The 14,537-nt window shown below is 32.0% G+C and overlaps 1 long non-coding RNA gene across 24 annotated transcripts; it reads right to left on the reverse strand.

The window, feature by feature from the left end:
- Nucleotides 1-4,758: 4,758 nt before the first annotated feature.
- LOC145124230 (uncharacterized) lies at nt 4,759-11,203 on the reverse strand. Of its 24 annotated transcripts, none has more exons than XR_013715529.1 (10): nt 10,832-11,201; nt 10,299-10,683; nt 9,956-10,027; nt 9,753-9,791; nt 9,398-9,469; nt 6,039-6,143; nt 5,496-5,651; nt 5,280-5,422; nt 5,114-5,183; nt 4,759-4,946 (listed from the first exon to the last, which is right to left on the reverse strand). It is a non-coding gene; the product is annotated as an uncharacterized LOC145124230 (long non-coding RNA). The 24 variants fall into 24 exon arrangements; XR_013715542.1 differs by having other exon boundaries at nt 4,759-5,183; nt 5,275-5,405; nt 10,299-10,405; nt 10,497-10,683; nt 10,832-11,196; XR_013715538.1 differs by having other exon boundaries at nt 4,759-5,183; nt 5,275-5,405; nt 10,299-10,424; nt 10,497-10,683; nt 10,832-11,196.
- Nucleotides 11,204-14,537: the final 3,334 nt, after the last annotated feature.

A 14,537-nucleotide genomic window follows, 5' to 3' on the forward strand; every position in this document is an offset into this window, starting at 1 on the left:
ACTAAAATAAGTTTAACAAAATAAATTCCAAGTTTTCCAACTCCTTGTTACATACCTTATTTCCAAGTATGAGTTTTTCCTCAACATTCATTTCCAACCGTTTCCTTTTCATTTTGTTATCTTTCTTCTCAATCTTAAGCTTTTTATTAATCTCAACAAAGTCATCATCACTTATGTCATCCTTTTCTTCATTCTTCTTGTTTTCCAACTCCCTGATACATGTTTCTTTACCATTCCCTTTATACTCCACATTCACCTTTCCACATGCAGTTTCTCCCATCACCTTTTTACTTTTTCCCCAACATGTTGTCACCAATTACTGAATACTTGATGATCCTGAAAATTTATAACCATCAGCCACTACACATAGTATAACTATTATCCTTTTTGATAAACATTCACCTTTCATTTTATCGCTTAAACTAAAGTACACATAATAACAACTCGTTATAGATTACAGTAAAACATAATATCATACAACTTAGTCACAATAGAATTCTTTTGTTTTATCAACACGTATATTTACTTTCTACATTAACATAAATTCCACCTCATAACACATCATAATGGGATTTTCCAGTACACAAAAAACCATAATTACTACATAACAATTCTCAATGCCACCTTTAATTTAGAATCATCTTCATTCATATATGCACTAACAGTTATATATATATATATATATATATATATATATATATATATATATATATATATATATGCATTCCAATTAACATTCACTTTAGAATAAACATATTCATATGCAAATTCTATATATTCTATTTAAAAATCTTCATTCTAATTAGCTTTATTGATATCTAACAAGGTCCTCCTTTGTAATTCAATTACTTCAAAACACTTCATTAAAAATACCATTTTTCCTATCAGAATAGCATTCATACGTTAATTATTCAACACAATATATATATATATATATATATATATATATATATATATATATATATATATATATATATATATATAAACAAACCATTCCTATATGAATAGGTTCTGTACCTTTTACCTTACTATTCAACTTACTAAACAAATAAATTAACAATTACATATGAATCATCATCCCCATTATCACAAACTTCTCAGTAACTACATTTACTAACTGGCATAAAAACTTGTGAAAATGGAAGAAACGTCATACCAGAATAAAACACAAAACTTTTATAAACCGCTGTTTCACAAGAAAACCCTACTTTCAGAAAACTGTAATTTCTCTAATAGTTTAGCATCAAAATTAAAGATTTTCTTTAGTTCACATTCAAATACTTTGTACTCACCAGTTTAACTAAGAAAACTCGTTATAGAAAACCCTAATTTCACTAACAGTTTAAAGATAAAATTAAAATTTTTAATAGATATTACCTGATTGAATACACAAAACATCGACTTCTTCAAGGTCAATTGCATCATCTGTTGTGTTGGTAAACTTGGATTTCCATCCTATTTCCCTCATTCTTGGACTTTTTTTGTAAGTTCTGTGATGCCGGGAACCAAAGGAAACTAATTTCTTGGAAAATTTATTGAAGGTTAACCCGGTCCTTGAAAACGGAGGAGAATAAGGTGGGAGGATTTTACGGTAATGATTATCGCGTTTGTTTGACAACTGATACACTTACCTTTCTTTAACTCCTATTAGATTTACCTTTTTCCCTTTCTTTATCTCCTATGCGTTTTAATCAGTATGGAATATGTTGGAATACATTAATCATCAAGGAATACCTCAATCTTACGTAAATGAATCTAAGCCTTAAATATTTTTAATCTAATGGCTATTAGTTGTCCTCGTGTTCTCACTTTAATAGTTGTTCTCACATGAACCATCCCCTATATATATATATATATATATATATATATATATATATATATATATATATATATATATATATATATATATATATATATATATATATATATATTCATAAATGAATATACATAACCATATACGTATTTATATATGAATATGACCTGTTCTGTCAGCCCGGTACACTGTAGCGTTTAACCAAATAATTTGAAATGAATGACCCAGATTCATTCCCTCATTTTCAATTTTTTTTTTCTCAGTTGAACCCTTATATATATATATATATATATATATATATATATATATATATATATATATATATATATATATATTTACTATTATGTAAAACATATTTGATGTTTCATGAAAATTAAGAGGTACAATTATTATAACAACATGTATAATCTTATTAAGCTTGTAATGCAAATTTATACACGCGAATCTTATTTGTAACTTAAGGTCTTAGTGGAAAACCCTAAAATCCTCCATACATCTTCGTTCGCTGTTTCTCCCAAATGTCTTCCATCTCCCTCCTTACTCTCTTCAATCTCCGACACCGTAACCATGAGTTTCCTGATGCCCCTCTCCTGATGTTGTCATTACCTCCGTTGTTGCTTCCACCATATTCGGTTTTGTTCGATTCAACATAAAAAAGAATCATATGGCTTGTTCACTGAATTTTTTGGATCGTATATTAGTTTTTTTATCTTTTGAATTTCAATGTTTTTCTTTTTGTGTTTTAAAGGAAAATGATAGCGGTGGTGCCTACTGCACCCTCAACCATCCACCGCCATGGAGTCTTCGCCTTCAACCAATTTCCAGGTATTGTCCTTCTCTTTTGGATTATCTATATATTTATTTTCTTTCTTTTTACTTTTCCATTGTAATCACTCGGCTCCCTTTAATATGCTTGAAAAATTTTGTTTTTAATTCCATATTCCAATTTCAAATTCACTAGTTTAACTAGAAATCTGTATAAAAATCTAATCCCTAAAGAAAATAACTTCAAAAAAACAACATCTAGAAGGATAGTGAAATTATTGCAAATATTATAATAACACAATTGATATCTAAACAACGAAGTGCAAGGCTTGCTCTTCCAAGAGGAAAAGAATGTTCTTGGCCTGCTCTAAACCGTGCTTCACCAAACATATGGATTTTAAGAAATGTTTAATTAGGTAACATCCCTCTTCAAAACTGAACAGATGTTATCTGGTTCTTATAACATATACAAATCTTTATTTTTGATATACCTCTCTTAACAAGGTTTTTTTTGGCCATACTTAGGTATGGGATAATTATATTTTTTTTAACGTACAGGTGTACCAACATTGTCTCCAATGGTCATGTATTCCTCTGAAAATTTTGACCAGGTAGCACGTTTCTTTTGATGTTCCCTCTTCGAATATATTGTTTATTTGTACTCTTGGTTTATACCGTTCTTGATTTTTGATTTCTCCTTCTCAAATGGTGCCTTAAGTTTTTGTTTTTTTGGCTTTTTTTTCTGTATGATATGATTCTTCTTTGTACACACAGGTATTTGCTTCTTCGGGACATGAATCCCACTTTTTTGTGGATGTTTGACTGTCTACTACTCAAAAAATCAAAAAAAAATTGACAAGGAATGATATGTTGTGCCTTTTCCCTCCTCATATTTGTTCCTTTGATTATCAATTATATGATGAAGTTCTTTGTTTATGAGTTATATGACATAAGTGGATATGAAGATGCATCTTGCATATTCATATTACAGGTGCTTTGAAAGCCAATAGGTTTTATTGCCAAGATGTGCAATATACTACTAATATGGGAAAGCTCCAATAATAAACGAGGTATTACAATTCAAGATGGATGAATATAGTGAGTAATTAGGGGTTTGTTATTTTACTATAATTGGATCAGCACCCTAAATGATGTTGGTTTTGCTAATTGATTATTTTATTTCTTGTAGGAAACTAATAAAGGGTTAAATCACCCATCTACAATTTTCAAAGGGAAGGGTTGTGATTTGTTCATGATATCAGGCATACACATAAACATGAAATGATCCATTATTCTTCATATTAGTCTTTATTAATTTATTTTTATTATTAAAAAGTATCTTTGTTAAATGCTGATTTAAAAGTGATTTGTTTATGATATCGGGGATACACACAGTTGGTGTTATGCATTGCCTTTTTGTCGTTGACTCAGTTTAGCATTTTTTGTTATTGGCTAATTTTGAAGATTAATCTAAATAATGGATGGCATATATTACAGGTGTTATAAGAGTTTGAAATACTCAACATATTTGTTCTAGAAAAGCACATCCTTTACTAGAGCATATGATGAAGTGATTTTGAAAGTGATAGCAGAGGTTATATGCTTGGCTGGACAAGTTGCTGAGCTTATATTTTGGACGATTTTACCCCTGGAGTCTTTTGGTCCTTTCTAAGTGGAAGTATTAATATTTTTTTGTAGTTTTCTTGTAGTTTTCATGAATAAATAAACTATATGGATATCTTGTATAATTATTATATGCTTGCAACATAGTGATCATTTATATCATAAAGTCATTTGTACTTAATTATCTCTAAAAATCTTAAAGAAGGGAAAATCAATTTTTTTCCAGACCTCCGTGTTATAAGTTGGATATCATAACTTAAGATTTGTACAATGATCTAACTTTGGTAGACATCAACTATTTTTTTGGTATACGATGGTGATAAAAGATTAGGTTTTATTGAAAATTGTTTAGTAATCTAAAACTTTGCATTAAATACAAACTATATTAATGGTAACTAGAAGGGTTACCCGCACAATGCGCGGGGCGGAATGTATTCGTTTTGTGAGACAAATAATGAAGTACATTGCATAAATTGGTAACGAAATTAAAGCATGTTGCTATTGTGTGTAATTTTCCATCAATCAGATGAATGGAAATGCAATGATAGATCATACTATTAAAAGAAGTACAATGCTATATTTGAATAGATTTTCGAAAACAATGAAAATACAATCTTATATCCAAGTAATTTTAAATGAAAGTACAATGCAATTTACAATAAATACAGAAAGAACATCTTCATACTTACCCCATCCCTCACCAGTCTTCTTCAATTTCATTTCCTTGAATGATCAAATCATGCACCTAACATTAGAATTAAAGTAAAATGTTATATGTTTCAATAATACCATTATAAGGTCTTCAAATTCCAATGGGTAATTTATTATGGAGACTCATTTAAACAATATGGCCCTCGGTATATTGACATCATGCAATGCTTTTGAAAAATACACATCAGCAAGGTCACGTGCCATTTTTAATGCTTGTTTTATTTGCTGCATGTAATGTTGATTCCATTGCAGGAGAAGTCCAATGTTGTTGCTGTAATATCATTTATTAAAAAAATTATTTATTATAAATGAATTTATTACATCATCGATTAATAAAAAATAAAAAAGGAATGTAATGTTACCATACAGCAAACCATCATTTTCATCTTTAAGAAGCGCAAGAGATAGTGGATGTGAAGTGATTGAATTGTTGTCCTCAGATTCCGAATCTGCCCCTCCATCTCCTATGGTTGAATCAATATACGCTTCATCCCTGAGAGCCAATAGCATCTATTTACTTTTTTTATATTGAATCAAATAAAGATAAGTTTAATTTATATAAAAAAAGATTCAGAAAGGGTACCTCTTTGTTCCTTTCTTCCACCTTTAGATTCCATAGAGGAACTCTTGTTTTTATAAATCAGTTTGAAACCTGTCCATTACACTTTCTATCACTTTGCTTCCGGTAAAAAACAGCAGTACAAAACAACAACAAAAGCGGAGTCGGAATCTCCAATTCCTGAGTTTCAAGTTTTTTTTATGAGCAAAGTTATAAATAAATAAACTAATCCACATAAATGCATTTTGTCCAGACTTATATACACTGATGCATATAAAATGTCATAATAGTAGAGGTTAATATGCAACAACTGCTCATTTAAATACAAAAAGTATTTCTTCCATTTTTAACCTAAATATATAACATTGTTTTTTTATAAATGGTCTGCTAAGTTAACCAAATGAAAGATTCATTCCATCAAACTGAAATACAAATTATAAACTGAAGCTGTTCATAGAATCAACCGAAAGTAAAATGAAAAATCCATATAAAGTTGTAAAGCTTAAAAAAATTTAACAAAAATAAAAAACGACTGAGGGATAAACAATTTGTGGACATGAACCTTACCTCGCAGTTGTGGCTTCATCTTCTCATAGATTATGAGGCTTTAGAGAGCAGTCTATGTTGGTCTAAAATGAGACGGTGAATAAAGTGGTTTTTATGTAATTTGGCCTACAAATTAAACATGCCATCATTTGGACCAAATATATAATTACTAAATTACCTATTAAAGACATGTATGTATGATTATTAAAAAGGAAAATTACAACAAAAAAAATATTGTTTTTCGTATTTTGAAACAATAAGAAGAGGCAAAATCGAATACTAAACTAATGCTGAAACAATTAGAAATTTGAGGAAAAAATTAAATCTGTTACCTAATTGAAATAAAAATATATCTATGAATGATTATGAGATGGGCCAGTTGTATGTGACTCACATCTTATTATATCTCTCTTTTCATTATTTTAGTTCCTAAGCTGTTTTAACTTAATTAGTTATTAACACATGTTTCTGCAAACGAACTGTTTGTTCTTAAATAGAATTAATAATTCCAAAAAGAGAAGGCAAGATAATGATTATTCGTTTCGATGATCTAATTTGTAATTATGTTAGAGGCAACTGCCAAATGCCAATAGATCATGAAAATGTTATTCATGATCTAATTTGTAATTATGTTAGAGGCAACTGCCAAATGCCAATAGATCATGAAAATGTTATTCATGGAGCCTGAACAAATATATAGAAGTTATTATATTTGAAACACATTTACGATGTAACAAATTTTTTAATAAACCATATAACTTTGACTTATCTCATTCAACCATTTTACCTCCTACAATTAGTTTTTCTTATAAGCTGGTCAAAAACGACACAAAAAAAAAATTATATGACTTATCCCAAATCACCTCCATTGTTCAACATGTATGTGACATCCCCTAATTTCTCGGCCAGAAAAGACCGATTTAATTTATGCTTTTTAAAATAAAATTAGAGAAATCTTTTCAAAAGATGTTGCGGAATTGGTCCTCAAACAACATATGATAAAAGTTTATCAAAACCCTTCTTTAAAAATGTATATATTTCCCATATATATATCAAAACTCGGGATGTCATGTTCCGATACAGATCAAAAGCATAAACAAGACATTATAAGCCTTTCAACAGTTATTTACAACTACTGGCCTATAATAAAAAATCTCTCATCGTCCTCCGACTATGCTCGGGGTCCACTACCTGTAATCATAAAAAGCTGAGTGGGTCAGGCTTGGGAGCCTGGTGAGCATATAGGGTTTTCAACCCACAATAATAATAACATACTAAGTTCACCAATCAACAATAACCCTGATTTCCCATTCCCGTTGCCCTCACTTTACGTCCCTAAACACCTAAAACAAGGGACTTAACCTAAAGAATATCATCGGGTTGGACACTACTGCTAAGGGGACTCCTCAGCCATACATGTCCTAAAGGCAACCATGAGGGGGATTGGAGTACACCAATGAACATTTAGTTCATCAACACCTACAAGTTGCGAACTTGCTAGTGTACCACTGGACTGTCTAGAAAGGTCCGTGATCGTCATCTATACTCCGCTAGACGACTACAACGATAACACCAACAACAACACCGACACTGAGGCCTCTCATCATTTTTAACACCCACCGACTATATTGTCTACCCATGTTTTACCCAACATATTTGTAGATAAAATACATATACAGTTTAAAACTTGTATAAAACATCAATTCAACAGTCACCTCAAATAAACAATTAACATATTTACACATAACACGTATTTTAAAGTAAATACTTCATATCTATGTGTAAATTGAAAGTAAATACACTCACTTGTTTTGATGATAATCGGGCAGCAATTCGTTTCCTAAAACGTTCGTTTCTAATAAAACCGGGAGTTTTATTGAGAAACCGGGCTCTGCAAAAGTCGGGCTTCGAAACCGAAAAGATAAATTTTACGGGCTTCACGGGCACTTCGTGGCGTATTCCGGGGCTTATAATTGATACCGGGGCTTCGGGGGATGATAATATGAAAGAAATATGGAGAAAGGGGCTAAAAATGATAAGTTTTCAAAATACCCCCGGGAGGTCTCGCACCCCCCTATTTATAGGGGCCGAAGCTCCTGATCCAATCGTTGAGAAGAGGCCACGCGTCGCTGATCCGGAGCTCGTAGGGGAAGGCTCGCACGAGGCTCGCACCTGCGAAGGCTTGCTGGCATCCTCCTACTGGACCGAGGTCTACTGGTCCGAAGTCGGTTCTGGTGGTGGGGTCCGCAGACGAGGGTGCGCAGATGGCAGCACGTGCGAGGGCCTCGGTGGCGGTTGCTGATTGGACCGCGGACTCGCAGTCCATATGCGAGGCTCGGAGTCGTGGCGTGCGAGGTTCGGATTGGGCCTCCCATCGGTCAAATCAGAATCCGACACGTGGCTTCGCATGACTCACCATTTCGGATACGTGGCACATGCGAGGCGAGGGTGACGTGGCAACTCGTGACTATGCGAATTTTCTCGGTTTTTATGCAAAAACTTCTAAAATCCATAACTTTCGCATACGAGCTCCGTTTTTGACTTTCTTTATATGCACGCGTAGGTAAAATTACGCTCTACAACTTCCGTTTAGACTTCGTCGGCTAATTTTGACTTTAATTTTTAGATTATTATTTTTAACAGACCGGGATAGGAAATCCGTTAAAAATTCATAACTTCTTCATCCGACGTCCGTTTTCGTCAGACTTTTTACCGTTGTGCTACTATTTACAAGACCTTCGATTATCGTTTAGGTCGTGTCAGCTAAAAATCACTCGATCTAAAATTCGAGTTTTTAGCTGTCTACTGCTAAGCTGAAACTTTGAAAAATCATAACTTCCTCATACGAAGTCAGATTTGGGCGTTCTTTTTATCGAACTTCTCGGTTTAACGAACAACACTACGAGTTTCGTTTAGATCACTAAGGCTAAAAAGTAGTTTATCGAAAACTCACTTTTTACGACATTCAGCACCGAGCCGGTTTTGTCGTGAAACTTCGACAGGTCATAACTTCTTCGTTATAACTCGGATTTCGGCATTCTTTATATATCCGTAATCCTTGTCACGACCACTACAACTTTCTTAATAGATATCGGCTTTATCTAAAATTTAATTTTTGACGCTCATTTTTATTCTTAATTAATTAACTTCTAGTAATTAAGCATAAAACACATAAAACACATAGAATTCACATAATTCTTTTTTTTCATTTCTTCAAAATGAGTTACAAAGGTTAACCTAGACTATCACTTTAATATTAATGCCTAGGCTAGAAACACGAGTGTTACAATGTACTCATGATAATATAAATACAATAAATTAACATTAATGAGAATTGAAAAGCAATTAAAACTGTAACCGGTTAAAAGATGGAAACTTACTGAATTCTTTCTTGATTCTCAATTTATGAAGCTCGTCTAAGTAAAAGACTTCATCAAGAAGCGATGAACAACCTGTAATGCATGTAAAACACCACAGTTAACCATTTGTCGCAAAAAATTCAAACTTGTGTCATAATTAGAAACAACACAATAGTGTGTTGGATATTATTGTTGTGGTTTCCAATATTACCCCTACGTCCATCCTAATGACAAAAAAACGACACTGAAACTCAAAAAAGAACTTTACAACTTAAAGACATATCTGTTAATCAGAAAAAAGAACTTTACAACTTAAGGACATCAAATGGTAACAAAGTCAATGGACTTGATTACAAATAAACGAAAGGTATTTTACCTTGTTTGCAAGAAGATCTTTCAAATAATCATCACCTACCTGTCAGACATTGAAAAAAAAAGGTTAAAAGTGAAACCAACAACATAACAGCACTAATAATTATATTATCTAATAAATAAGAAAAAACTGACTCTGCAGTTTCATTTTATGACAAATCCATAAACATAAACAAAATATTTTCATTTAGAGGTATTCATATTTACCTGCATATGTACTATCTTTTGCTGAATTAGGCTTTGATAGCATAACAATAGGCTTTGCAATAGGAGCTTCAACTGAAATCAACATCAAACACATTTAATAAAATAACAAAACTCATACTAAAAAAAATATGCCCAAAATCATAATATAACAGGAAGCAATTTATTATACTCATTATGCCCCCTATAATCAACCTAGTCAAAGATAGGATAATAGAGGAAAGAATAAACCCAATGAATGGATTTTTGGAAATGGAAACCGATGAAAGGTATGGAGAATAGAATAGGTGAGATGGGTAATGTAACTCTAATAAAATTATAAACACAAAAATTGATGATAACTTACTTTCTTATGAGACCCACCAACCTTTGATTTTTCTGTAGATAACAGTTGCTTTGAAGCAAGTATCCATGGATCTTCTTACATATTTTGATACCAGCAATATTTAACACCTATAGAAATCATCTTGGGCTACTTTTGCAGAAATTTTGAAATAAGCATGTAGTGTAATTCATAAATGCAACATAAAAATCAAAGATTTACCTTCAAGGTTGATATATGGCATAAAATAAGAAGTTTTAGGGCTGTTAATTGGAAAATCACAACACCATCGGCACTAACAGCGCTGCTTCTTAACTATGGTGGAATATGCCTGTGGGTGTGTCTCCTGATTGCAGTATGAGACCAATCGTTGAGAAATATCAAACAAAAGTTTCAGTACAAACCAAACCTGAAAACATGAAACAAAACAGAGTTGAGAATCACAATTCACAACACCGGTCACAATTCACAACTCCAGTGGCTGTAGTAAGGTTGGGGAAGTATTCGAGCCCTAAAGAGAAACAAAAGTAAAAATAGTGACGAACAGAAGGTATTACTGTCTCCAGCGCTGCACCCACAATCGAAGATGAGAAGGTGGGGTCGATGAATGGGAGCACCAGTTGGAGGAGTCAGGTGGGAACAGTATTGATGGCGGACGCTGTGGCGAAGCCAGTGTCGCTGGAGGCGGAAGCAGGCAATAAATCGGAGACCGTCAGAGGTAGCACTTACCCCAATCAAACCCTTTAATCGCCGATGGTGGAGGGAATAGAGGGCATACGAATCTTCGAGGTCTTCATCTGAGGCGGTGGACAGTTGAGTTAACCCCGATAAAGAAGCAGAAGGACGATGGAAGGATCGGGAAGATTTGAGGCGGTGGATAAATCAGACGAACCAAAGTCAGGTGAAGTAACCAACCCTGGAACGGTACCCTGGTCCACAAATACAGCAAAATGTGACAAATACAGCAAAACGTAGGGACCTGACAGAAGCAATCAACATAAGTTGGAGGGCCAAATTAAACAAAAAAAATGGGTTGTTTACTGTTAAAACTTTTCATAACTTTAATATATATATAATAATAAAATATTAGGCTTTATTATTTATTAACTTTCTGTCAATCTACAATTTATACCTTTAGTATATAATTCAACTAAATTAATATAGATCTTTTTATGTTGTAATTTTTGGCTACTTTTAAGTACAACCTATGCCGCTTTAGACTATTTTTTTATCGATTATCTGATGTATCATGTCACAACAAACGTCAGAGTTGGATTCTATTGTGTTAGACATCTACTATCTTTAGACATAATAATTTTGTAAAAGAAAAATAGCGCCTAAAGAAATTATTTGCCGTCACCGCTTTGCGCGGGTGCATAACACATCACTTCTTTTATAGAAATTTATGTTAGTACTTTGTTTTTGTTCCAGTATTGCTGGTATTGTTGATTGCTGAGATCATGTTGCTGCCACTAAATTTAAAGTTGTCGTTCCCCATTCACGTTTTTAGACGAAATAGTTATTTAAACCTCAAATTTGAAAATACATAGCTAGAAAAGTTATTTCTACGATAAATGTTAAATTATACTTAACCACAAACTCAAGCTAAAACAAGTAAAGTCTTAACGACCAAACAATATAAACTTTTCATAATTTATTTGGTCATAAATGTTGGGTTTAAGATTTTCATAGGAATACGACGTAAATAAAAATAAATGACATTGCGTCTATTCAAGTAGGGATGAGATTTAGAATCGGAATAGACATCAACCCGGAATATGTAAAACCGGTCCGGGTCCCGGGTTTAAAGAATGGCTCTATCCGGGTTCCGGATAATCCAGGTTTCGGGTCCTTCGGGTCCGGATAAACCGGGTTTAAGAACCGGAACCGTGTTAGGAACCGGAACTGGTTTTAGGGGCCGGAACCGGTTTCTATGAAAAGTTTAAAACATGCATATCTCATTCGTTTGAAGTCGGATTGGCATGAGGTTTTTTCCATAATATAATTTATAGTTTTTACATGATTTTAGACTATAATTTTGTCATTTTTGGGTTTATATTCATTGACTTATAGTCTCTCAAAGTCGGGATATCAAAGCTGTAAATTTTATGTTTTTCAGTTTTTTTTTTGTATTCTGTGATAGTTTTAAAACATGCATATCTCATTCGTTTAAAGTCGGATTGACATGAGGTTTTTTCCATAATATAGTTTATAGTTTGTAAATTATTTTAGACTATAATTTTGTCATTTTTGGGTTTATATTTATTGACTTATAGTCTCTCAAAGTTGGGATATCAACGCTGGAAATTTTATGTTTTTCAGCTTTTTTTTATATTTTGTGATAGTTTTAAAACATGCATATCTCATTCTTTTGAAGTCGGATTGGCATGAGGTTTTTTCCAGAGTGTAGTTTATAGTTTGTACATGATTTTAGACTATAATTTTGTTATTTTTTGGTGTTTATTCATTGACTTATAGTCTCTCAAAGTCGGGATATCAAAGCTGAAAATTTTATGTTTTTCAGCTTTCTTTGTATTACGTGATAGATTTAAAACATGCATATTTAATTCGTTTGAAGTCGGAATAGCATGCGGTTTTTTCCAAAGTGTAGTATAGAGTTTGTACGTGATTTTAGACTATAATTTTGTCATTTTTGGTTTCATATTCATTGATTTATAGTCTCCCGAAGTTGGGATATCAAAGCTACGATTTTTTTTCTCAGCTTTATTTTTATATTTTGTGAAATTTTAAAACATGCATTCGACCCACTTTACCCGGTTCCCCGGGTTTTTCGGTTTTAGAGCCACTTTACCCGGTTCCATTCGACCCACTTTGATATTTTCGGGTCCGGGTCTACCGGTCCGGGTTTGGACCCACTCTCATCCCTATATTTAAGTATGACTTTCAACCAGACTCCATTTGAATTAGAATTTGAAGTTTTTAAAAATTATAACATAATCAAACCATGAAATTAACGTTGAAGATGCACAAGAATCTTCAAGCAATAGACATTTTTATGAAATCACCAACAATCAAAAAGTTCAAAATATGCTTTGTTTTTATTAAATGCCCAAATTATGTTCTAGGTTTTTAGCATTGTATGTTCGTATTTATAATTTAAGTGGTATAACTGTATTAGATGTTGATTTTTTTATTTATAAAAAATGAACCGAAATGGTTTAATTTGTGACATAATTTCCATCAAAATATTAAGGAATATGACATTTTATCAAGATAAAATAAATTTATTAAATTACATAACAAAAAAAATTATCAAACCCAAAAAATATTAACCTATATTTTCCAAACTTAACCGTAAACCAAACCAAATAAACTAAAAGTAAATTCCGTTAAATCTTATTCAGCTTTATATTAATATTTTAAAAGTAAATACATGATATAAGCGAACCGAACACAAACTGATAACCAATTAAAAAGACTAGCTAAAAGCAAAATGTTATTTGAAATTAAGTTAATGAGAGTTTTGATATTTAACAATTATCGAATGAAAAGTAATTTTTAATTAGCTTTACACATAAGGGTAAAACGGTTTTTCAATGCCAACAAAAAAAAATTTGTTTGTCGTATATGCCAAATAAAACTACTGTCGAAAGAAAGTTATTCACCAAAATAGAACTATTTGTAACCTAAAAAAGACGTATTTTTATTTTGAACCCGAAACAATGTGCAGAAAGAAACACTAATCACCATTTGAAACTATTTGACGAATAAAACTAATTTGCAGCGCTGCATGGTGCGGGTATACCATATATATATATATATATATATATATATATATATATATATATATATATATATAAAAGTCCTCATACAATACGTTTGAAGTCAATTAAGTAAACTTGATATATATTATATAAAATAAAGACGTTACATTATTGATACATCAAGCACGTGTTGTGAAGTTTTCTATGACGTTGTTTTCAAAAGTTTGTTTTGTGGAACTTTTGAAAGTCGTTAATATATATGGGTAAATTACACCAATTGTCCCTCGCCCAAGTATTGAAAAACATGTTTAGTCTTTATTTTCAAAAATTAACTCGGACCGTTCCTCGTTTGTTTTAAATGTGCATGCTTCGTCCCTAATATGCGATTTTATTGCGATTTTAGTCCATGCCATATTTGAAATGACCATAATGCCCTTTATGTATTTCTTTTCTAATTAATTTTACGTTATTGTTATTGTTATTAATTAAAAAATAAAAAGAAAAAAATATGGTCCTACTTCATATCCAACCCCACCTC

This window comes from Lactuca virosa, chromosome 7 (assembly GCF_052849685.1).
Source record: "Lactuca virosa cultivar CGN04683 chromosome 7, Lactuca_virosa_CGN04683_v6, whole genome shotgun sequence".
NCBI lineage: Eukaryota > Viridiplantae > Streptophyta > Magnoliopsida > Asterales > Asteraceae > Lactuca > Lactuca virosa.